Raw genomic sequence first — 25,145 nt, 5'->3', positions numbered from 1 at the left:
TTCTCCATCAGATAATCTGGGTGCATGAAATTGGTTTACTAGCCAGTCAGTGCATGGAACAAGAAGGGGGAGTAGGTAAATAGTGCCATTACCGGGGCCTGTCAGCTTCTGACTAATGAGGCACTGCTGCTCACTCAGTCATAGCACACCTGATCCATGGGCAGTAGACCTGTGTGCTTTACTGTTTTCTGTCTTAATCCTACATATAGATCTTCATCCTAACACACTCCTTTTCCATTTATTCCTAGTTTGTACAAATCAGCGCGGCAGCAGTGGAGTGATGCACAACATTCCCCCCTATGCCCTGCAGATGGCACCAAGGCGATGCTCTCCAGTGTTCAGATAACTATGCGCTACACAGGGAGAATATTGTAGCACTAAATTCTGCTTATAAAGTGAGGGGGAAAAATTGATTTCATTAAGGATCATAACATTGTACACACACTGCAATGCAGAATGACTGGATAGATATATATATGCGCGAAATAAAACATAGGCGCCTATAGAACAAGCATTAGAATAAACATGACAAATACCATTTGAATAATTTTGTTTCTTATATTGTATTGCGCTAACTAGCCAGCAGGTGGCACATGGAAGTATGTGTACTTTTATATCTAACAAAGGCTCCTCTGTGCAGGACTCTGCATTGTTTCCCTGGTGGTGTGCCGTGATCATATAGTGGTTAGTACTCTGCGTTGTGGCCGCAGCAACCTTGGTTTGAATCTGAATCACGGCAGGAGTTGAATCTCCTATAATGGCAGAGGTGATGATCTTGCCTTTGCTTTATTTTTAAGCATTTAATGTAACTAAATGCCCAATTCCATGGCTCAAAATGAAATATGTTTCTTGCACATTGCTTAATATTAGATAAATAAATTAATTTTATAGAAATTAATGTTAAGTACAGTAATGCCATAATTAGCAACTTAGAGCAACGTTTCATGGTGGCTTGGGCTGGTGACCTAAAGAGGTACAGACAAGAAGATATTCACCTTAGCATTAACCCTTTCTGGGATATAGATGTACTTTGTTCTAGAATTCACGGTTCCAGTGCAGCTGGGCAGGCCACAAGTGCATCACTATTAAGCCGGGTGTTGGATGTGTACCGCTGTGACAGCGTTGTTATAGCAATGACATGACGTTGGCTGCCCAAGTTAAAGGATTTCTTCACCTTTGAATTACATTTTTTGTATCATGAAGAGAGCCAATTTGCAATTGGTTTTCATGTTTTATTATTTGAGATTTTTTAATTATTTAGCTTTTTATTCAGCAGCTTTCCAGTTTGGATATTCAGAAAATTGGTTGCTAGAATCCACATTACCCTAACAACTATGCCTTGATTTGAATAAGAGACTGGGATATAAGAGGCCTGAATAGAAAGATGAGTAATAAGAAGTAGCAATACGAATAAATGTGTAGACAGTGTCAGACTGGCCCACCGGGATACCAGGAAAACTCCCGGTGGGCCAAGGTGTCAGTGGGCCCTCCTGCTGCTAAACTTTTGGCCTATTTCATGCCCATTCCCTATTTCTATGAGAACAAAGAGGCTAAATAGATGGAATAATACATTATAGTATGTAAAGAAAATAGACTAGAACAGAGGTTGAGTGAGGAGAGAAAGAATAATAGTACTGAGGGTTTTTTGGTGGGTCCCTGGTGTCCCAGTCCAACACTGTGTGTAACCTTACAGAGCATTTGTTTAGATAGGGTCAGTGATCCACATTTGAAAGAAAAAAAATCAGATGTAGGTAAATAATTAAAAAACAATAAAAAGACAAAATGAAGAGCAATTGAAAGTTGCTTATAATTAGGCATTTTATAACATACTAAAAGTTAACATGAAGGTGAACCACCGCCAGAGTCAGAAATAGTGGTAAGCAGAAGAGGCACCTGCAAAGGGCACAATGATGGATGCGGGGGGGGGGGCAGGTGCTGGCCAGGTACCTGTTAAAGAGACTTCTGCCTACCCTAAGTATCACAGCCAGGAGTGTGCACACGGGGCATTTGTTATGTGGGGAGTGTGGTGGCCAGACGGATTACCTAGGGCACCTGGTTGGCTTGGCCCAGCCCTGACCACCCCTTCCTTTTCGCTGAGTGGAAGCTAAATGTTTTCATTAATGCAAGGTAGTAGCAATCAGCTCCAGTCTCTTAACTGGATCAGAGCAAGATCACTCCCATCCTTCTGGCACAGCCAACTCATAAATCTACATGTTGGCAGTTTTATTTCACCACGGTAAATACTTTAAGAAGCAGTCATGGGAATAATTAATAAAACATATCAGTAGGTTTTGTACTCGCTCAAAACTTACCACAGTTGCAGGGGTGTAACTACAGAGGAAGTAGACCCTGTGGCTGCAGGGGGGCCCAGGACATATAGGGACCACACGAGGCCCTAATTCATTTGCAATTTCAAAATATATTGGTAAAACAGGACAACTTCTAGAAATTTTGGGGGCTTGAAAAATAATTTGCTGTGGGGCCCAGTGATAACTAGTTACATAACTGCACAGTTGTCTGGGTCACTAGTGGGGTTGCTACTAGCGGGAGCAAGTGTAACTATCCCTTCCAGGAGGCTCTTTGCAACCCCTGTAGGAGTGTCACCTGAGGTTCACAACTACCAGCAGGGTCAAGACAACCCTAAATATAACACTATATTCTTCATATCATTATATATAGACTATTTTCTGGGACACCGAAAATTCTAGAATAAAGGCTTCTGAGATTAGTAGATGCAATTACTATCTATTACAGGCCTGGTGCTCGTGGTATATTTATGATTTTGTGCAGAGGATGAATGGCTTAGGCACACAGTAATATGGGCAATCATGCATTTCTGCATGTTTAAAATGATAAATAAACGGTAAAGCCTTCTGAATAATATGTCTGGTTACTATGGAAATAGAACCCTAGCAACCAGATAGCAACTTCAAATCCAAAAAAGACATACCAGTTGAAAATTGTTATTGAATACCACTCATGAACCACCCATTTTTGTGAGTTGTTGCTACCAATGTTGGTCTGGTTCAGCTGTATTTCACATTTGTTGGGAGATAGAACTGTTTCCCTCCTCCCATTGGAGGTCAGTGCAGAGCTGGCTGTGCTCTCATGTTGGCCATTAAACTGCAGGGAATTGGGTATGAGAAAGATTCAGGCAGAGTTATGAGATAGACAAGAACTCTGCACAGAAAAATAACACAGTTCATACTACTATTTGCCTCTGATCTGACCCATGTCATATTAAATAAAACAATGCAATAATTAATTAAGTACTGGTACTTATAACAAAATTCATGACATCATTAATTACTGTAAATAAAATCAATGAATTTGCTTTGGTGCTACAGACTGGGAAATCTACGCCTAAAATGTACTAGGGCTTAACTAATGGGGGTGTAGAAATCATGACCACAACCAAGGTGGGACCTTATGGGGCCCCATAGGCAGAAGAGTTCTCAATAGGACAGACCTATGCCCTGTTTTATTACTGTAGCTATTAATTAATTATTTTGGAAAACTGAGATTAGGGTGGTCTTTGGGCTATTACTGTGCACCATAAGGCACAACAAGGCCAACTCTGATCCTGCAACTTTCCCCAAAGTTTGTGCAGGAGTCAGTCTATGAACCTCTCTTTATTCAAATGTAAACAATTAGTTTTGGTATATGTTTGTGTAATGGACATTTTTCTACAACAGGGAACGTGCAATCTACAGTAGAACCCCATTTTTTTTACCAGGAAGGAATAGTGTAAAATCCAGGAAAATGTAAAATTATGGAAACGTATTATGCAATATACTGTATATAGGTGAGGCCAAGAAACACTGTAAAATGAGGGGGAAACTTAAAATCAGGTTTCATTCTAACAGACAATATCTGCAGTCCTCTAACTTTATCTCCAGCATTTTTGCCCTATTTATTCTGTTAGAAATTCATTAAAGGGTCATGGTGTGGCCATTTGGGATAGCTGATTAAAAGAGAGCGAGAGAGATTCAATGGGTACATGAAACCAAACAGTGCTTTCATGCCATAATCTGCAGAAAATCAATTGAGAATCCAGGAAAGAGGATAGGAAAAATCAATACTAGTGTCACTTTTACATTGGCAGAAGTCCTGTAGACAATTAAAGGAAGACATCAACATGTTGCCCTGTCTGACCTGGAAATTTAGTTTCCAATTTTTTTAAAGATTTGAAACCAGATATGAGACAGGAAGCTTCTTTTCATAACAGTGGCCTTAACAACGTCATTTTTCGAACGCAAGAGAATTTGTGCAGAAAACCTCATTTCAATCAATTAAAAAATAAAACATATATATATATATATATATATATATATATATATACACATTTAGGCCCATAAATCTTTGGACAGAGCCAACTTTTTGCACCGTTGTTCCATGCACACCCCCCAGTAGAAATATCATTGGAACAAAAAAGAAAAACAAATAAACGGAGGGCACTCTAATTAAATCAAAGCAAGCAAATTAGAATAAGTATATCTGCAAAAATAAGTCAAATCAACTGGACTTGGTGTGTCCAGTAAGTCCAGTTGATTTGACAGATATACCATGACCTGAATTTCTACAGATATACCATGACCTGAATAAATGAGAATCTTCACAAACAAATTAGAATAATGTGCATAAAGCCCCAAATATCCCCATAAAGTAGTTAAAGAGCACTATTTTACTGTTATGGGCTTGCACACTTAAGAAATAGATAGACAAAAGTGGTATTATAAAGGAATTCTCTTTATAGATAATTAATTTAATTGGTGGTATGTATATTAAATGTTATTATTGATGTGATTTGTCATTGCTGCACGTTAATTGTATTGAACATGTTTGTTGTACATTTAAATAAATTATCTATAAAGATAATTCTTTTGTAATACCACCTTTGTCTATTTCTTAAGTGTGCAAGCCCATAACAGTAAAACAAAGACTAAGACAAGCCATGCTGGAGTCTGCAAACTACATTCCAAGCTTGTTCTTAATGATATCTGAAGATCAAGTAAGCTTTCACCAACCAGTGCTGGATACAGAGGATTTAATTGCGGCACATGATGATGTTCCTTTAATACATCCCAGAAACACAAGTGCTTACTCCTTAATAGGTTTTTAGCTTAAGATCCAATCATCCACTCTTGAATTAAGATGCTTGAATGAAGCCAACTCATTTGGAACTAAGCACTTTAATGTCAACAGAGACATATGGTATTGCAACTGAGTTACAAAGGATTTCTATTAAGCCACCTACCACCCCAGCTACAGTAAAACAGAGTTATTAGTTTAGGGTATGTTTCATGGCTTTCCTAATTGAAAAGAAGCAATATAAAGCTACAAGAAGGATAGGCACATCACTGTCAGATTGAAACAATTGAAACGCCCGGAAGGGCTTCTCCATAAGAAATAAGCAAAAATGGGCATTTTCTCATGGACATGTTGTTCCCAGACAAATATATAGAAAATTGTGGGCACTTTTAATGCCATGCTGGTCCCTCTTTGGGCAGTATCTCCTAATATTTCCCTTAAACAGGGATGTTACTTAAAAGTGAATCATGCAGAACTGTTCTGAATTCTGTTTTGTTTTAGTCACTCACTTCAACCAGAATGTTGGAAAGAATATACCTGCAGAATTTCCTGTAATTGACCATATTTAAATTGAAATTTATATGTACCATGACCTTATGAAACTGACTTACAAAAAAGAGTTTGCATTCATCTGATTTGCACTGTTTAGGGGTTTATAAATTTGAAAATAAGACACATGAGGATAGTACAAAACAGTTTGTCAACAGCACCACTTGCGCTACTTGTGCCATGGGCCCTTAGGTTAGTTTGGTTACCTGATGAGACCATGGAAGCTGGGAGCTGTTATTGTTGTTTTTTTTTTTAAAAATCCAGAGCTGTACAAAGAATATAGGTTGCCACCTATTTGGTGTTGTCCCAAACTATAATCTAGTCCAGGGCTGTCTAACTGGTGGCTCGCAGGCCACATGCGTCCAGCAATCCCCCTTGTGTGGCCCCCCACATGAAAGTCTGCCTGCTGTGTCTGTTTACCATGTGTAAACCTTAAAGGTATCATTACAGAGATAAACAGGCCCCTGCATTGTTTAATCAAATTCACACTGTACTCCCCTGTATTGTTCACAAATGTAATCCCCCTTGCATTGTTCACACTTCCTCTGTTGTTCACACCCCTAAAGCCCTGTACTGTTCACACCTGAGACCCAGACTGAAACTGCCCACATTGTTCACCTGTTCACACTCAAACAAACTGCTGGAGGGGCTACCTGTCTCCTGCTCTATTCTGCCTTCCCTATGCTCGCTGTGTGTGCCATTCTCTGCTTGCCCAGTGATTCTTGTGGGTGCCATTCTCTGCTTGCCCAGTGCTGCTTGCATGTGTCATTCTCTGCTTGCCCAGTGCTGCTTGTGTGTGTCATTCTCTGCTTGCCCAGTGCTGCTTGTGTGTGCCATTCTCTGCTTGCCCAGTGCTGCTTGTGTGTGTCATTCTCTGCTTGTCCAGTGCTGCTTGTGTGTGCCATTCTCTGCTTGCCCTACACAACCTGTGTGATGTAAGCCTGGTAGGGGTTTGTTAGCATTTGAAAATTGTTGTTAGGGGGCCCTAAGGTGTTTAATCATGTATTGGGGTTTTTTTGTATTATCCACATTGGAGGAGGATGAGGCATATGGTTTTAAGGGTATGTTTTAACATAACTTAAATTTTTCACATATGAGAGATGAGGGATATCCCTGCAGTGAGCACCAAACATTAGTTTTTTTGGTGTGCTACCACCGTTAATGTGGAAATGATCTTAAAAGTTCTAGTGATAATGTTGGTGTGGTATACAATGGATGTGGTTTAAAAGAGGGAGTGGTCAACACTAACTTCCATTATTGGCCCTCCACCGCTTAGGCCAAAATATTTCGTCCCTCGGTACAAAAGAAGTTGGACAGTATTGACCTAGCAAATAGCCAGGTCTGATTTCACAACCCCACCCACACAAGTTACACACCCCCCATATGTCAATGCTCTTCTCATGATGCCATAATATCGCCCCTTGGTTCCGTTTTTTGCAGAGGTCAAAGGTGGTAACCAGGCAGCAGTGGGTACAGCGTTGGATCTTTGTCTAAAGAGGTAATTCAGCCTTGAAGGTTATAGTTATTACTATAGCCAGAATATATTGTATATCCAATTCTACATATTTATTCCCTACAGAATAACTTTGTTATGGTTTCCCATTAATTAATTAACTACTCTTTTCTAACTTATGTTATTATACATGTGATCAAACTGATTAACATTATATACAGTATATACTCATAAAACCTCATTGATATAATTGTATTCTATATTGGAGCCCTGCATCTCGTTATAACTTTCTTGGTAAAAATGCTGACCATCCGAGCACTGGCAGATTGGATAAGGGTATGAAAAACTGGTTTGAAGAGAAAAAAATAAATAAGGGGGATAATTAAGGTACTCTGTGTAAGTCTGCTCATCTACTACATAAAACTAGACTATAGTTATACAGTCATTTGCAGGATGTGGTACATGTATTGGATTAAGTGAAATAGACAATGCTATCTGAATACTGGTCTTTAATCATTTAATCATTCATACTTTGCTATCTTTCCTTTAGTACATTATCAAACATTTAGCTTGACCCAGCAATCACAGGGTTTATTTAAGTATTACAAAATATTTTAAAGATATTTATGGGACATAGGGCCATTTCCCACACACAGCAACCCTCTGCTGTTATTTATTAGAATAATAATAAAACTGAATGCTCACAGGAAATCTGGACCTCGACCTGATGAAAATCAAACCTGTTGATTGATGTCTGAGCAATTTTCAGCCATACATTGGTCCAGTGGGCCTGTCTCAAGGACCTATACTTGGGCAGATAAGCTGCAAAACCAGTCTGAAGGGGCCAAATCAGCATCTGGCATCTGCCCTGACTTTATTACCTGTGTTCCTCCATCTCCGACAGTGTCCTCACTGGCTCTCTTTGTGTCCCCTCTGTCTCTATGGTACCTATAACTTTTTTGTGTTCCATCTCCTTCCATTTTTCCATTGAATGAACCGCAAGCCCCTTTGCTAGTTTCAGGTAGGGATCCAAGAGGGATGGGGGAAGAGGAGCCAGGTAGGCACAGCCAGTATTGGGGTCCTGTTTAGGGCTCTAACACTTATAACCTGGAGTAAAGTAAATTTTCTCTTTAAAACATTGGGCTCTATCATGTTTCACTCCATTCTGTTTCAGAATTTCGCATGACCCAGTATCAGGTACATTGTTTCATCTTATACAGTGTACATGCATTACACTTTATTTTTCCTTTTTTATTGTTCAGAAGTGAAATAGATGTGCAGTACTTTTATTAAATTTGTAAATAATAGTAGCAAGTGTACATATTAGACTAGGTATTATTTCTTGCAATGGCTCTAGGTAGTGTTTAAAGAGGTTGTTCTCATTCAAACACTTCTTTCAGTTTAGTTGGTTTCAGATAGATCACCAGAAATAAAGACTTTTTCCCAATTACTTTCTATGTTCTATTTGTGACCGTTTTTCTAATATTGAAGTGTAAAGTTTCATATTCCACCTTCATATGTCTTTCTAAAGCAGCTCTGGGAGGAAAGGTCGCTGACTCTGTAACTGTAGCTCTGTACATTTATTTGATACATTTCTTATATTTGGCCCTGCTGAGCAGAATCCCATTAAAGGGGTAGTTCACTTTTAGGGAGTTATTTACTAAACTACGTTTTTTTCTGTTCGGAGTTTTATGCTGGTGGCAGACGGCTAAAGACAGCGACAAATCTCCCCTACTACGTCATGTAGAAGTCAACTGCAGATGCTCCTTTTACATTTCGAAGATATTGTGATTTGCGCTGGGTTTCGTACAATAACCCGAAAAAAAACCTGAGCTTTCAGGCGTCAAATCCAAAACAATCGTATGATTCGTATTTTTTCCAGATTTTAGTGAGTCTTTCCCCACAAAAGATTTTTTCGAGTTACTTTAATGATAAATAAGGTAAAAATGTGGATGAGAGTTTGGGCTAAGTGGTTTCACTAAAATAATGAGAAATTTTAAGATTTTAGTAAATAAACCCCTTAGTATATTTTAGAATGGCTTATTCAAAGCAACTTTTCAATTTGACTTTATTTTTTCTTTCTTATAGTTTTTGAATCCTTTGCCTTCTTATTTTGACTCTTTCCAGCATTGAAATGGGGCTCACTGACCCCATCTAAAAATCATACGCTCTGTAAAGCTACACATTCATTGTTATTGCTACTTTTTATTACTCATCTTTCTATTCAGGTTTTCTCCTATTGATATCGCAGCCTGTTATTCAAATCAATGTATGGTTGCTAGTGTAATGTTTACCCTAGTAACCAGATTTTTGAAATTGCAAACAGGAAAGTTGCTGAATAAAGAAGCTAAATAACTAAAAATGTGTAAATAATGGAATATGAAAACCAAATGCAAATTGTCTCAAACTCTCTACGTCATATTAAAATTAATTTAAAGCTGAACAGCCCATTTAAAGGTAGCTGTTAGAATTGATACAATAATAACTATTATTACAAAGATACTGCTGAGAAATATATTGACTAATGTATCAATTAACTGTATCATATTGTAACATTTCAGAATCTGTAAGTGGATTACTGAGCTGTCAGAGTGAAACATCACAGACAGGAACATTAAACGTTATACTAATGGAAAGACAGTAAAAAATAAAAGAAAGCGATTGAAAAGGGCTTTATTGCTGAAGAACATGTGAAAACAACTCAAATGAAATAAGTGTTTGGAAGGTGAACAACCCCTTTTGGAAGTCATTGAAACAATAGTAATATAAATGAATAAACTGGGGTTCATTAAACCTATTTCTTTCTTCGTTTTGATGGTAACTATTTTAAACACTGCACTACACTTGTCCTGAAGTTCACTCTCATACTCCAGTGTTCTCCAAAGCTTCTTGCCCAGCTTTAATGAGATTAAGCTATCCTAAATCTCAGAAGATACATTCTCAAACAGGGCACACACTCATCAGAGTAAGCCTGCTTTCCAAGTGCCAAAAGCTTTGGGAGCTGGATGAAGATACTCAGCACATAAGTTGCTTACAACTTATTAATCAGCTTCTCTGAATAAACACACTACTTTAAATGCAGGCGTTTCTAGACATGGATTATTGTCTTTCTGTTGCAGAGATTTTGTAAACATGTTCCCAGACATATATCGTTAGATTTTTGCAAGACTGATTTCTTTACCCTGAGCTAATATAATTATCAGAGGTCTCACTGCAGAATGCACAAGCCTTATTAGGATTTAACAGCTCTCTGTGAATTGGGCTTCTTGTCTTTATAAAGTGTTACCATTTTCTACAGTCTCATTTTTAACAAAGTCTTTGAAGTTCTTAAATAGAATAAAGTTGGGCCTCTTTTAGTGTGTAGCATTTCCTACATACAGGAGAGGCACATCATTCTTATACCAAACATAACTATACAGGGGTGATAAAAGCCTGTCCTCACCAAACAAGCAAATCTTTGCATATGGCACCTTTATACTACTTATGCCAAGCATAGGGTACTAGAATTCTTTGCACCCAGCAGCACTGTGTTCTGCAGCCTAAAAATAAAAACTGTGTAAATATATAGGCTGTGCAAAATAAAAAAACGTTTCTAATATAGTTAGTTAGCCAAAAATTAAATGTATAAAGGCTGGAGTGACTGGATGTGTAACATAATAGCCAGAACACTACTTCCTGCTTTTCAGCTCTATAACTCTGAGTTAATCAGCGACTTGAAATGGGGGCCACATGTGACATAACTGTTCAATGAGTTTGCAATTGATCCTTAGCATTCAGCTCAGATTCAAAAGCAACAGGTATGACTCATGTTGTCCCCCTAAAGTCACTGATTGGTTACAGCTTGGTAACCAGTCAGTGGAAGCGAAGAGATCTGAAAAGCAGGAAGTAGTGTTCTGGCTACTATGTTAGACATCCAATCACTCCAGCCTTTTACATTACATTTTTGTATATATTAGAAACATGTTTTATTTATTTTTTATTTTGCACATCTATTTACCCTGTTTTTATTTTTATGATGGAAAATTCCTTTAAGCTCTAGAAGCCAGTGTTTAGTGTATGAAAAATCTCGAGACGAGTGACCACACTGATAAATGGTATTAAAGAAAAACAGCTGTCCCCCAATGCAAGGGTGACAAAACCTCAACTCTGCTGTCCCTCAGCACCATTAGTCCCTGTTTGGCCACCAGCACTAACTGCACTCCATGTCTGGACTGAGATTCAAAACAGGCCATGATATTTTAAGTATTCAGAGGCCCAAACAGTCAGTCACAGGCCCAATAAATACTGACTGTCTATGACATTTTACATCAGCCCCTGTGACATTTGTCAGAATCCACAGATTGTTGTGCTCTGTCTATCCTTTTGTTCTTCACCAGTACTTCTGTTCTCTGAATACTTGGATCTCAAAGCACACCAGATACACTGGCTAGTAAATTACATGCAAATGAGCTTACGTTGTGCATGTAAGGGTAGGGTTGTCATGTGGATGGGACATGGTGAAGATTCATGTGTGGTAAATGAGACATGCAACTGTTCCTCTGGCATCAAAGTAGGCTCATCTGGCAAAATGGCACACGGCACTAGAATAAATTAGTGCAAGTATGTCAAAGTGCATTTGTGAATGGCATTTTGACTGGTACAATTATATCTTTTCTAAAAATAATATTGCAACCTAATAATATTTTTTATCTACCAGTGGATTGTAGGGCTGCGGTAGCAGATGGGAGGTTAAATGTGTGGTAGTATGAGTAGGAGAGCAACGTATTGTGTGGAGCATGTGAAACTTACTCTACCAAGTATAGGCAAATACAGACACAGTCTCATTCTCTTGCACAACATAATACACAATGCTGAGCTCTGTTTTCTTTTTCCCATAAAGTTGCGCTTTGTAAACCTTTATGGACAGAACTTAGGCAATGGTACAAGATTTTAGAAATGTAATCCTTTTCACTTCAACCCCCTCCCCTTTAGACAAACCCTTTTGTGGCTCTGGATAATCCCATTAGGAAATGAGATTTGAATGCATGCATATTGTGTTGAGTTATTGATATTCCAAAACAGGCTCATGAGAAAAATGAAAGGGCTTAGATACTACACAAAGTAGCTGCGTAAGTAAGAAAACTGGGACTTTCATACAGCAGCCAAATCATGCCTTGGGTTTATTAGCTAGAAAAAAAAACTTATTGCATCCTTAGCGCCGGCACGGGAGATGAAATACAAAGCTACTTATATGTTTTCTTACTAAATACCATTACCTGATTAAGTCACATCTAGGAAACACAGCAAAGAAGCTTAGAAAATGAAAACTTTTATTGAAGTGTATGGCAGTAGTTTACTGGTGTATGTGCAAGACAGGTTTAAAATCTGCTTTTGTACAGTCTCATAAAATTCTAGAACTCAGGCTTCAAAAACTCATTGCGCAGTGAGTGTCCCAGAAACTTTTCTACACACTGCTACGCTAACATAAGCAAAGGCCTCAAATAATAAAATGGAAGGGGAATTACATCAAACAGGACTGGAATCTGAAGTTCATGAGTTAAAATTAAGCTTTTTAGAAAAACACCTCACATCATTTTGCCTACACAGTGTGGGTTTTGTGAACTTGCTGCTAGGGGACCAATAACCTTAGAGGAGAACTAAATCTTAACTAAAAAAAGTAGGTTAGAAATGTTGAACTTTATGTTCTGGGTTTCTGTACCAGCCCAAGGCAACCACAGCCCTTTAGCAGGGAAGATCTGTCCCTCCAAAAATGCCCAGTAGCTCCCCATCTTCTTTTCTGTTGTTTCACTGCACAGGTAATGAGCTTAGGGACCCACTCAAAATATACACTACACATAGTATATAAAAGTCACAATATAGGGCTGATTAGTAATTAATACAGATAATTAGTACATGGCAGCACAGAAACCAGTGCAATTAGCATAAGAATGTAATAATCAGCCCTGTAGCATCAGCTTATATTACAGACAAACCTCATTTGCTGCTTGATAATTTTGCGATGACCCCTAAGCTTAGCTTCTCAACAGCTGCTCAGAGCCCACTGAGCATGTGAGTGTCGTAGACACTTTCCAAGATGGTGACTCCCTGTGACAAGTTTGAAGTCCTGGATCATTGCTGATATTGACAAGCTGAAACTTTAGGCTGGTGCAATAAGTTCAATATTTACAACATGGCATTTTTAGCCACATTCATTTTTAGGCTTTAGTTTAGGGACCCAGGGACCCAGGGACCCAACCTGAGGAGCCCTAAGGGACAAACTTTGGGGGAATGTCTCTTTTTGTCTGCTCCTGGAAGGTCACCTTGGAGGTCAATTAGAGAAAAATGTTCAAGTTTACACTTACATGATGTGCTATATTTTCTTATACTATGACGTAAAGGAAAATTAAAGGTTAAATAAAGAAGTTGGCAAAAAATGCTGTACATAATGTGTTGGGGTTCTTTACCAGCCTAAGGCAACCAAAGCCCTTTAGCAGGAAAGATATCTGCCCCCAAAGATGCCCCAGTAGCTCCCCATCTTCTTTTCTGCTGATTCACTGCACGTGCTCTGTGTTGCTGATTAATACTTAACACACACAATTACTACATGGTAGCACAAAAACCAGTGCAATTAGCATCAGTGTCAGCCTATATTACAGGCGAACCTCATTTTCTGCTTGATCATTTGAGACAACCGCTAAGCTTCTCAACAGCTGCCCAGACCCCACTGAGCATGTGGGTGTCGCAGGCACTTTCCAAGATGGTGACCCTCTGTGACAAGTTTGAAGTCCTGGATCATTGTTGCTATTGAGAAGCTGAAACTTTAGGCTGGTGCAATAAGTTCAGTATATAAAATATGGCATTTTTAGCCATATTCATTTTTAGGGTTTAGTTATCCTTTAATGGATGACACAGCAATGTTTATAATGCCTTCTCAAATAGGGCAAAAACAAAAAAAATTTAAACACCCCTGCTTTAAAAAAACTACCCACTGATTATTATGATTATAATAATGACTATTATTATTTGATATTTCTTTCTTTTTTTTGTATTCAAAAGAGCTTTCATTAATGACAATTGCAGATTACATCAATGTCCAAAATGTAAAAGTGTCATCATCACAATTTCCTTTTAACCCATTGTAGCACATTCTAGAACATCACAGTTTGGTATATCTATAACTCTTCTTCTGCAAGTAAGAGTAAAGAAGCATCTTCCCTTAAAGAATGAGTAATAGAGTGCATTTGCTATGTTTTCCAAGTATTCATTTGTGATAAATTAGCATTTCACCTATTATGTATCTGAAACACCTCTGTAAGAATACAGATTCTACTGATAAAATGCAGCCTGGTGACTTCTGCTAAGCTCAAGAAGACACTGTTCTTATAGAAAGGTTTGATTTCACAGAAAGGTAACCTTGTGCCAGTAGGGTTGTCCCTACAGTTTCCATGGCTGATTATTCACAGACATGATACTGACTTTCCTGTAGGGAAATGAAATCACCTTTGATTGCATCTGTAATGTACAGTTTTACATCAAATGGTCTTGATTCCCTGAAGCTTGGCTAAACCAGACATACAGTATTTGGAAAATGCTTTGCTTGATAATATTAGATGACATCACTCAATTTTTTGAAAAAGGAAAATAAAATTGTTCCCCTTAGTGCTAAATCCATAGTTAGGAAATAAGGACAGGGCTCCAGTGTACCAAAAATTGCTTGTCTGAATAACACACAAATTAAGCTATAGGTATAACTACAGAGGAAGTAGACCCTGTGACTGCAGGGGGCCGATGAGGCCCTCATTAATGGGCAATTTTTTCAATATATATTTGTAAAACAGGACAACAACTGGATATTTTATAAAATTACTTTACTGAAAGGCCCAGTAACATCTAGCTATGGCACTGTATAGGTAGGGGGCAGGATAGATGGCACCAGTGGCGTAACTGGGCCCCCCACCAAAAATCTTTGCAGAGGGCCCGGTGCACAGAGATCCCTGACTGCCCACTCTCAGCCTCCCACCAGCATTTTCCACTCGCAGGTAGGAAAGCCACCCACTTCTCCTCCCCCTCCCCACCGGCACAGGGCCTGCTTCCTCTTTTGTTACGCCACTAAACAGCACCTATGTGCCTCATCCAGCCTGCTTCTCTTGAATACAGCACTTCTGAATGCAGATAGCAATGTATTTATCAGGAATGCGGAAGTCTCTGAAGTCTCTGAAGAGCAGAGAACTGCACTGGGCAGGGTGCAAAGTGCAAAATAAATGGCAGTCTGCCATGTTTTTGCACTTTGTACCCTGCCCTGTCACTTGTAAATGACCCTTCCTGTATAAGAGCAACTCAAACTTCAAGGAATCAAAGGAAATAAGCAAAGGAGTGTGCATTAATAAAAAGTTTAAGTAGTAAACTAGTAATTTGCAATTTATGGCAGATGGGGCTTTTACTTATGAGGCAACATATGAGCAATTAAAATTAAGCAGAATTATCTATTTATACTGTCAGGACCGGATTTTTGGTGAGGCCACAAAGGTCCGGGACTAAGGCGGCAAGACTATAGGAGCAGCATGCCGCCCAGCCGTATTCGAAGAAGTGCTAATCGCCAGCGCTCCAGTGCATGCGTGCACACGTTCCTGTGGGGGGCTGGAAGTTGCGCACGAAGTTTGCACGCGCAAGGACCCCAGGGCATGAAGCTGCCTCAGGGTACCAAAGACAGAAATCCGGGCCTGTATACTATTGTATTTTTCAACAACTTTAATTCCTAGGAATTACAATATAGAGAGGACAAATATATATATATATATATATATATATATATATATATATATATATATATATATATATATATATATATATATATATATTGTTAAAGAAAAACAGGCCAACGATTTCAGGAAAAACACAGGAAAATATCAGAGACTCATTAAATGAAATCAAATCAAATCATAAAACTGTTTTAAAAAATACATAACTATGACTATGAGTCAATGAAAACCAAAACTGTGCTGGGGCAGCGAGTGAAAGGCAAAATTAAACTATTCTGTGGCAGAACAATCTGTATTGCTAAGTTTAGTATGTAATTGTTTTCTTTTTAGAAATCAGAACTGATATCTAACAAATAATTTATAAAATCAGTCCTTACTCACAGTGGTTCACATCTCATTTCTGACAGGTCGAAAGTATACCGGCATTTTTTTTCTAATACTGGTGTTTGCTATGGTCTTTGCACTGAATCTGAAATGTAATGGCTACTTTAACCCCTTAAATGTCAATGTACATGTGAGAACCCTTGGGAGGTATTTTGCACTGCAGGTAAGCAGCGATTATTCTTTGCGGGGCAGTAGCTGATTTTAGAATCTGCGTAGCCCTAAAATCTTACAAAGATCACAGTACACTGGGCATAGGAGTGAAGCCACCTATCAATTTCATACGAGGGACCTTTGTTCAGTTTTTTGGCCTTACATGAAAGCTTTTCTTTCTTTTTTTTTTCTTGTGAAATTACAAAATGATTATCCACCGCTGAGAGAAGTGAATGGTACCTGTGTGTTTGGTATAAAAGTTAACATTTGCTCACCATGACGCTTCTTATAAAATACTAACAGTTACTGTCTTTAGAGCAATCATTCTATGATATAATTATGTGGCATTATCTACGCCTATGCACAGGAATGGTTATAATTAACATTTGAAATCTGATACAGACCCGGAGCCTCTGTGAGCCTGTGTCCTTATACCGTTGCCTATCCCCAAGCTACCATTCCATTACACAGCATTACTGCTAAAGAAAAAACAGCTAGTGCCCGTGTACCCACGCAATGCTTTTAAACATGTCCAATTGTTCTATGGGATATGGACAAGATAATTACATCCTGCCAATGTGCTCATAAAGAGCATGAAATCAAAACAAGAGCAACGGAAAGAGGAGAAAAAAAACATCTGTGAAAAAAATCACCATGCTGTCCTTTCTACAACTCCTGGTGTATTAACTGCAGAGCAGAGGGGACAATACAACCCTGGGGGTCAATGATGCCTTTGTTGCATTAGTAAAATAGCAAGAGCAAGAATAGGACAGTCTGTTTCAAGGGTAGCCAACTCAAGGTTGCCTGATTTAAAACTCCCAGCATCCTTTAGCATCAGCTGGATAGAGACAGCATCTCATACGTCTTCCAATTTATGAATGATGGAGATTTAATCTACAAATAAGTATTAAATCATGGTCAGTAATGCCAGTTCAGTAACAACAATATAAAGGACCCTTTACATTGCATGTTTTATTACCTTCTGTTCCTTATGTTGAATAATTGCTGCAATCACATAGTAAGGAAGTACCATAGTATAAAAAACATATAGGTGTATAAAGTAGGGCTGTATACATTTTTTTAAAAAGTCATGTTTCCCATAATGCAAACACATATATCAAAAACATAATTTATTTTATGTACAAGAACACCTCATATTTGGAAAGGTCTATGTCTACTTAATGTGCCAATACCAAATATATATAGTTTTATGGAGATTTCTCACTTGTATAGATCAAAAACTCCAAGCAGTACAGTACCAAATTTCTAAAGCACCACTTTGTTTTATGTCCAATTTACCCAGGGGCTCTCCGCCAATGAGGGGAGTTAAGCAACTCACCTCAGATGGCAGGGCCCCACTAGGTACAGGGGCGGCAAAAATGCCGCTCCTGGTACTTTAAGAGATGATTTACGGTTTTGAAACCGGAAATTAGTCTCTTCTAGTGGAGAGAGCGCAATTATACTCTCTGCGCTAGCATCCTGGCCTTCTCCGCCGCCCTTGTGGACCCCTTCCTGGACCAAAAAGTGAGCGCATCAGGGAGGGAGGGCGGCAGCAACACCAAGCTGCCTCAGGTGGTGGAGGGGCCAGGATCACCCCTGGGTTCACCTAAGCATGTGGCATATAGGGGCCCCAAAAAAAGACACCGCCATATGGTCTGTCATTTCAGGTACTGCAAAATCAACACATTTATAGCATTTTTGAGGGGCAAAGATAGAAAATAGTACTTTCACCCCAGAAAACCATATATTTTCAGAAAGTAGACATTCCCCATAATCCAAAATGGGTATGCATGTCTTTCTACTACAAAGCACCAAGCCACAAACCTTTCTTAAATTTGGCAATTTTGGTGACATTTCCGAAAACCACCTCAAAACTTCCACCTTGCAGCATCTCCCACATACTATTAGGTACCAAGATAAAGCACCCTAAATATGAAAGCCTGGAGTATGCTGCACAGTTTGATCTCCAATGTACATGGGTTTATCGAAGTATATAGCATATAAAAAAAAACAAATCTACCTTGTGCATACTTATTTGATGGCTTACATTTACACTAATTTATAAACACTGCAGGTTTTATGTGGGATAAAAGCTACAAAAGCTATTATGGTGACTCCTGAAAACCATATATTTTTGGAAAGTACACATTCTGATGAATTCAAGACAGGTAATTATGTCTTTCTACTCCAAACTACCCAACTGCAAAAGCTACGCTAAAGACATTTAGGGGCATGTTTACTAACATTGGAGATAAATATCTGGAGAGATTTCTGGAGATGTTGCCCATAGCAACCAATCAGATCTTTGCTTTTGTTTTCTAACTTGGCTGTGGCTGTTTAAATCTAATTGCTGATTGGTTGCCATGGGCAACATCTCCAGAAATTTCTCCAGATATTTATCTCCAATGTTAGTAAACATGCCCCTTATTATGACATTTCTTAAAATCGTCTAAAATTTGCAATATAACCAAATTTCTTACATACATTTGTAAAACACCTTAAATATTGACGATAAGGGTCTACTGAACAGTTTGATGCCCAATATGCATAGATATACCAAAGTATGTGGGCATGTGTGGATCCGAAATCCGAAATAGTGCATATGAATTTTCTCAGCTGTCAATTCGCCTTCTGGGAACAAAGTCCCCTGACTGCGTATTATGTACTGCAAGACCCCCTTACAGTACATTGTAAAGTATACATTCTTTCAAATTCAAAATAGGTAATTATTACTCCAAAATACCTTACTGCAAAGCTACACTAAAGGCAGTGGTTTTTATGACATTTCTGAAAATCTCCCAAAAATATTTCAATTTGCCAGATTTATCTCACCTAATTTCTTACTTACAATTTGAAATCATCCTAAATATTGATGCCAAGGGTCTACTGAACAGTTTGATGCCAAATATGCATAGATATACCAAAGCAGCTGGCATATGTGGACCCCAAATGAAAAAAGTGCATATGAATTTTCTCGGTTGCCAATTAGCCTTCAATGAACAAAGCCACCTGTCTGTGTATAATGTGCCTCAAGACTCCTCAAAAGTACAAAGACCCCCCAAACCATATATTTTTTGAAAGTACACATTCAAACGAACTAAAAATTGCTAAAAAAAATTTCTACGAAATAATTAAACTGCAAAATGGTGTTAAAAAGAACATAAGGAACAACAATGCAAGCATAAAACCGCAATAAAATCACAAAAATCAAATACAATTAGGCAAATCAATGAAATAGCAAAATAACTGATCCGACAGCATGGTAGCGATCAGAATGCTTGATCAAATGGTCACTCTGTGAAATCAACAGTTTTTTGGGGTATAACAAGAGACAAAATTATAAAATGTTTGTTTGTGCTTGGCTTGTATATATGCATGTGTGTAAAGCCATAAAAAAGTGTGTATATGTATATTTAAGTGTGTAAATATATGCAAAAGTGTGCAAAAGAAAAAAGGCAGAAAAGCAAAACAAAAGTTAACTTTTGAAAAATGTGTAGCGTATACATGTGTAAAAGGGTGTAAATGTGCAAAGAAAGGGTACTAACAGTTTCTGCATGCAGGGAGGTCTTTGGCAGCGTTGCAGGGTCTCTGGATTACAGAGTCTACGTAGCAGGAAGTGAGTGGGTGGGCTCAGGTGGGGGATCAAAGGTCTGGTCCTGTGCTGCTGGCTCCTGCGACACATCTGTGGTAAGTATGTCTGGTCTTGCGACGATCACGCCACAGGACCAAGTTTGTATTTGTGCCCTTAGTTTGTTTGTGTACACTGTAAATCGTATGGTCCCTGGGGCAGCCCTTAGTTCTTGGCAAAAGGATCACTCAATGGAACAGTCAGCTAAAAAATATATTTTTTTATGAAAACGGTTTATTTAGATGAAGCTTAGTTTTATGCCATATATTTTTATATACTGTTTATATCTATATTGTTTGGGGGTATCGTTTTACTTTCACCTTTAAGTAAACCTTTAGTATGTTATAGAATGCCCTATTTCTAATAACTGTGCAATTCTTTTTCATTTTTATTTCATATAAAAAATATATATATAATGTTTTACTACTTATAGTTAATAATGGATGAAATACATTGGCAGGTGCAGGTTTAACAGAATAGCTGCAGCAGAGGAAGAAAAACATTGCAAGTACTAGTTTTCTGGGTGTAGAGCTGATACTTTGATTTACACTGGACGAAACAATACGTATCACCCCCCAGATATAATATATAGTGCACATATTGTGTGTATCAAGTATAGGAAGACTCCTCTGTTCAGCTCTGTGAAAGTGAACTTTTCCACTGATAAATAGATATCAAGTTGGTTGTGATCAAGCCAGGTATTCACCAAACCTGATCCAGCTATTTGAATCCTGTGCACGGTATACAATGCGGCCATTTCAAGGGTAGCACATGGTCTCCCTCGCTGCTACAGGCACTAGAGAAAGACGTGAACTAAAATGGAAACTACTTGAAATATTGTTTTCTTAAGGTGATTAGATATTGGTGATTTAGAAAATTAGAAACCATTTCAATACTTTAAAAAGATGTTTTATATGTTTTATATATGGAAAGGCGTGTAATTCCCTGTAGTTATTCTCTATACAAATGATGAATGTGCTTTAGCTCTGGTATTACACTCTTTCTCCAAAATTCTTTTGTTAGCACAATTTAGTCTCCAAATGAATTTCCAAAAATCTTGCCAATAGCTCTGTTTTTTTATTTAACGGGCTACCTTCTAGGTACCCTTTCATAGTGGAATACTGTAAAGCACTGCTACCCCAACAATTAGCTAAAAAGCAACAGAATGGTGCTATTAAAATGTTCATCTCTTATTTATCCAGGCACAGCCCTTTACCAATATTACAGTGGAGCAATCTGAGCTTCTGAGTAAAACTCAACAGTATTTCCACCAGACTTACTTCATTTGATTCGATGCCTAAAGAGCAACACCCATTTGTGCACTAAGACTGTGTTGGGGGAATAAAAGTCAGTTATAGGAATACTATTCAAAATGTGAAAATCGGTGCCTCGTTCAAACAAATCTTCCTTTGGGCAAATGTTGCGAGGTGGTGTGAGTTGTCTGCAACATTCACAATGTAAAGGTCTTACCAAAATAGGTCACACTAGCTTTACGGCTGTTATAAAAATAGGTAGACATTTGGCAGCATCCAAAAATACACTCTACATTCATAACAACCACTTGGATCGACAGAAAGTACACTTGCTTTATTTCCACCTCTGGAGCTTTAGCTAGGGAAATAACAGAATAAGGAGGCTTCCTAGACCAGAGACAGCAACATAAAAGGATATCATTTTTATCTTGGAAGGCACACATACTCTATTAGTAAAAATTTGAAATTGTGATTGCTATTCTAGAAGACTACAGCAAAAAGACTGCAGTATCAAATTTTCTCCAGTCTTTTTTTCGCCAGTCTGTTTTCAGATTTTTTAAATTTTCAAGATATACCAATTTAAAAAAATTCCCATTAAGGGTTTTTAATTAAAATCAGACTTTTTTCTGGTCAGACTTTTAAAGGGTAAAACCACAATTTTTTGTTTAAAAAAAACCCAAAAATTTTGGTGTTTCGTTCAATAAACCGAAGATTCCATGGTTTTCAGGCGTCAAATCTGAAAAGGTTGCAACAAATTCGAAAAAATTTGTACGATGTGGCTTTTTTAACGATATTTATTTGATTTTTATCCCGCACAAGAAATATTCGGAAAAATGTATTGATAAATAGGGAGGGAATGTCAGTGTGAATTTGGCTGGAGTAGTTTTAGAAAATAGTGAGAACCTTTCTGATTTTGATAAATAACCCACTAAATGATTTGCCAGCTAAAAGCAAAGCTTCTAAAAACTGTCTGTCTGTTTTTTGGATTCAAATTTATTTTCAAAAAATGGATATTTTATCCTTTTAGTATTTTGGTGTGGTCTTTTTCTCATTTAATAAACATAAGTTCTCTAGGTAAATGGCAGCACCATAACATTGTTCTCCTTTTCATTGTAGTTCCTATAGCTTCAAATAAAGAATGCAGTCCCCATGCTTGGGTAGCTAGAAAAAGACATGAAAACATTTCCCACAAAATTAACACTAGCTGTAAAATGTGATGTTAATGTTGGAAGACTGCACCATACAGCTAACCAGGAGGTAGACAATATAGTTTTGGTTTACATATAATTTTTGCTCTTTAAGCAAAACTAAACTAAGCAAATAGGAAACTAGGTAGTTGCTTGGCTAAGAATTTTCCGGTGGGAAATTCTCAAACACATTTTCCAGCCATAATGAGCCATTTATCATATTTAATTGCCATGAATAATATGGCTACTTTAATCTTTAATGAAAACAAAGGTCCGATCATGAACGTTTGCCCCCACCTTGCTAAAACCAGTGGCTAGTTAAGCCCAGTAGCCAACATTTCAGCAGAATGTGCTCAATTTTAATAGAAAAATGTTTCTTTGACAGTATGAAGGCATCTTTTGAGGAAAAATCTCTTGTTTTCAGTCATTTATAAGACTGGCATAGGAACAAAAATTAAACAAGGGCTCTAGGCCAGACTTTGAAGTTTATCAGCCATACACTGAAGCTGTATCACATTTCACATTAGTTAATGAACCATCTTTTACAGAGCTATCCTTAACATACCAATCTCAACCCTTGAAAGCACTGTCTGCAAAAAAGTAGAACCATAATACATTAAAAAAAATGTTAGGAAAAAATAGATTTCTTCTTAAAGCACAATACCTGAATGAGTTTGTGTTTCTTATTTGGCAGTCTTTTAACACCCATACCAAGAACAGATACAGTATATTGTATCTGTATGAGGGGCATTTCCATGCACTATTCTATAACTATTCCATAATACTCTATAAGCTGATACAATATAAGCTTTCATTCTTTCTCAGTTTCACTTCCTTCACTTCTACTACCATCAGTTCTGCTTGCACATTTATATTATTGGGATTTGTAGTATAAATGTGTATAAAAGTCTTAAAGTTTCACATACTACATTTTAAATGATACACTGACTTCAGTAAGAACTAGCTACCTTTCCAAGCAAAGACCTCTGGGTGCATCACGTGATTTGTTTTTTTAGAATGCATGCCAGTGTTGGAAGTTTATCAGAAATGTTATCAGTGGGTGCAGGCAAGAGCCAGGTGCTTTCTCTAGCGGCCACTGAAAGCCTCACATCCCCATACTACATAATTATCTATGTAAACCTAAACATATGCAGCATAGCAAAAGCTGAAATTCTGTTGTAGGATGAACAGGATCTTAAAGTTTTGTTTTGTTTTTTTCAATACTGCAGGGCCACCACCACTGTAATTACATACCTCTACTCTTGCTGTTTCAATGACTGTTCTTGCTCTTTTACTAGTGCTTTGTGCAATTCTTCTTGTTATTAGTAATAATCAATTGTAATAAGGAATTTTCAACTTTTGCCAAAACTTGCAAAGAAGAAGGCTTAGAGAAAGATGGAGACACACTCATTTTCTCTTTCCTCTAAAGGGGTTACAGTAAACATTGGGGCAGCAGACCCAGCTGCTGTTGATCTAGGGAAAGAGTATAGGTGGATTACATATTAAGAAATCTGATTTATGTGAAATTTCACTAAAGTGTTCAGATCATCTAACAGATTATCTTGTTTAGGTTTAGGGCTAGGGTCCCTATAGGATTATTTTGTAGAAACCTGCAATGTCTAGCATATAGATTGTGGGAGATTCTTTTCCAGTCAGTTCTCTTTCAGAAATATTCTATGGAGCAAGTATAATATATGTATAGTGCAAAATAAAGGGCGGGAGAACCAGCTACCTTATGTAAATGCATAGACTAAACAAACAGTCGAAAATCAAATCACTTGAACTATGTAACTGTGTTAATGTAATACATTTTCACCTCTATTATAATTGCTTATGAATAACTTCTATAGTTTTGTAGCCATTCAGTTTTAAATACACATGGCCCTTAACTTGAACTGGCCATGTCCATCATTAGGTTATGATAAGCTACTGCCAAGAAGCTGCAAGTCAGCTTAATGGATTGAAATCCAAGCACATATGGTGTGAGGCTACTACTTAGCATCCGTTATATTATGATGTACATATAAAGCTGATTATGATACATATTGGGTGACACATCTCAATGGAAAATGTTCTCTTAAGACTAGTGATGGGCGAATTTATTCGCCAGGCGCGAATTCCCATGATTCGCTGCCGGCGTAAAAATTAGCAAAACCACTGAAAAAATTCTCCAGCGTCAAAAAGTGTAACGCCCCAAATCCATCACTGCTTGAGACAACAACAGCTTGTTAAATCCCATGAAGCAAACGAGGTGGGGAAAGAATACCAAAAAGCACTTATAGCTGCATAGGTTCCTTTTTTCACCGTCACACGACATGTTTCAACATGTTTCAAACATGTCGTGTGACGGTGAATAAAGGCACCTATGCAGCTATAAGCGCTTTTTGGTATTCTTTCCCCACCTCGTTTGCTTTATTGGATTCAGCTTTGGATGGAAGCAGGGGCTTAAGATACCTTCAAGAAAAAACAACAAGGGTGATTTATATCAGTTTATTACTTGATTGACTAAAGCCCATGAACCCCAACCTAATCAACAAAAACCTATAATTGTATTTAAACTTCAGCTAGTCTATAGATATTGAGCACCAGGGTAATGTACACCATTGAAAAGCTGTGGATATTTGTATGAAGTGTGTTTGAGCATGGCAGGGGTGCATTTTGCCAATAAGCGCCATTCTGTAAATAGAGCCATATGTTTCACTGGTCTGTAAT

The 25,145-nt window shown here is 37.9% G+C and overlaps 1 long non-coding RNA gene across 1 annotated transcript in view; it reads left to right on the top strand.

The window, feature by feature from the left end:
• Window positions 1-25,145, top strand: part of LOC121399423 — an 84,025-nt gene that overhangs the window by 11,064 nt on the left and 47,816 nt on the right. Inside the window, exon 2 of the long non-coding RNA XR_005965007.1 lies at window positions 7,081-7,138. This is a non-coding gene — a long non-coding RNA (uncharacterized LOC121399423). The remainder of the gene's footprint in view (window positions 1-7,080; window positions 7,139-25,145) is intronic.

Source organism: Xenopus laevis, chromosome 1S (assembly GCF_017654675.1).
Source record: "Xenopus laevis strain J_2021 chromosome 1S, Xenopus_laevis_v10.1, whole genome shotgun sequence".
NCBI classification, from domain to species: domain Eukaryota; kingdom Metazoa; phylum Chordata; class Amphibia; order Anura; family Pipidae; genus Xenopus; species Xenopus laevis.
This window is presented reverse-complemented; position numbering and strand designations above follow the sequence as displayed.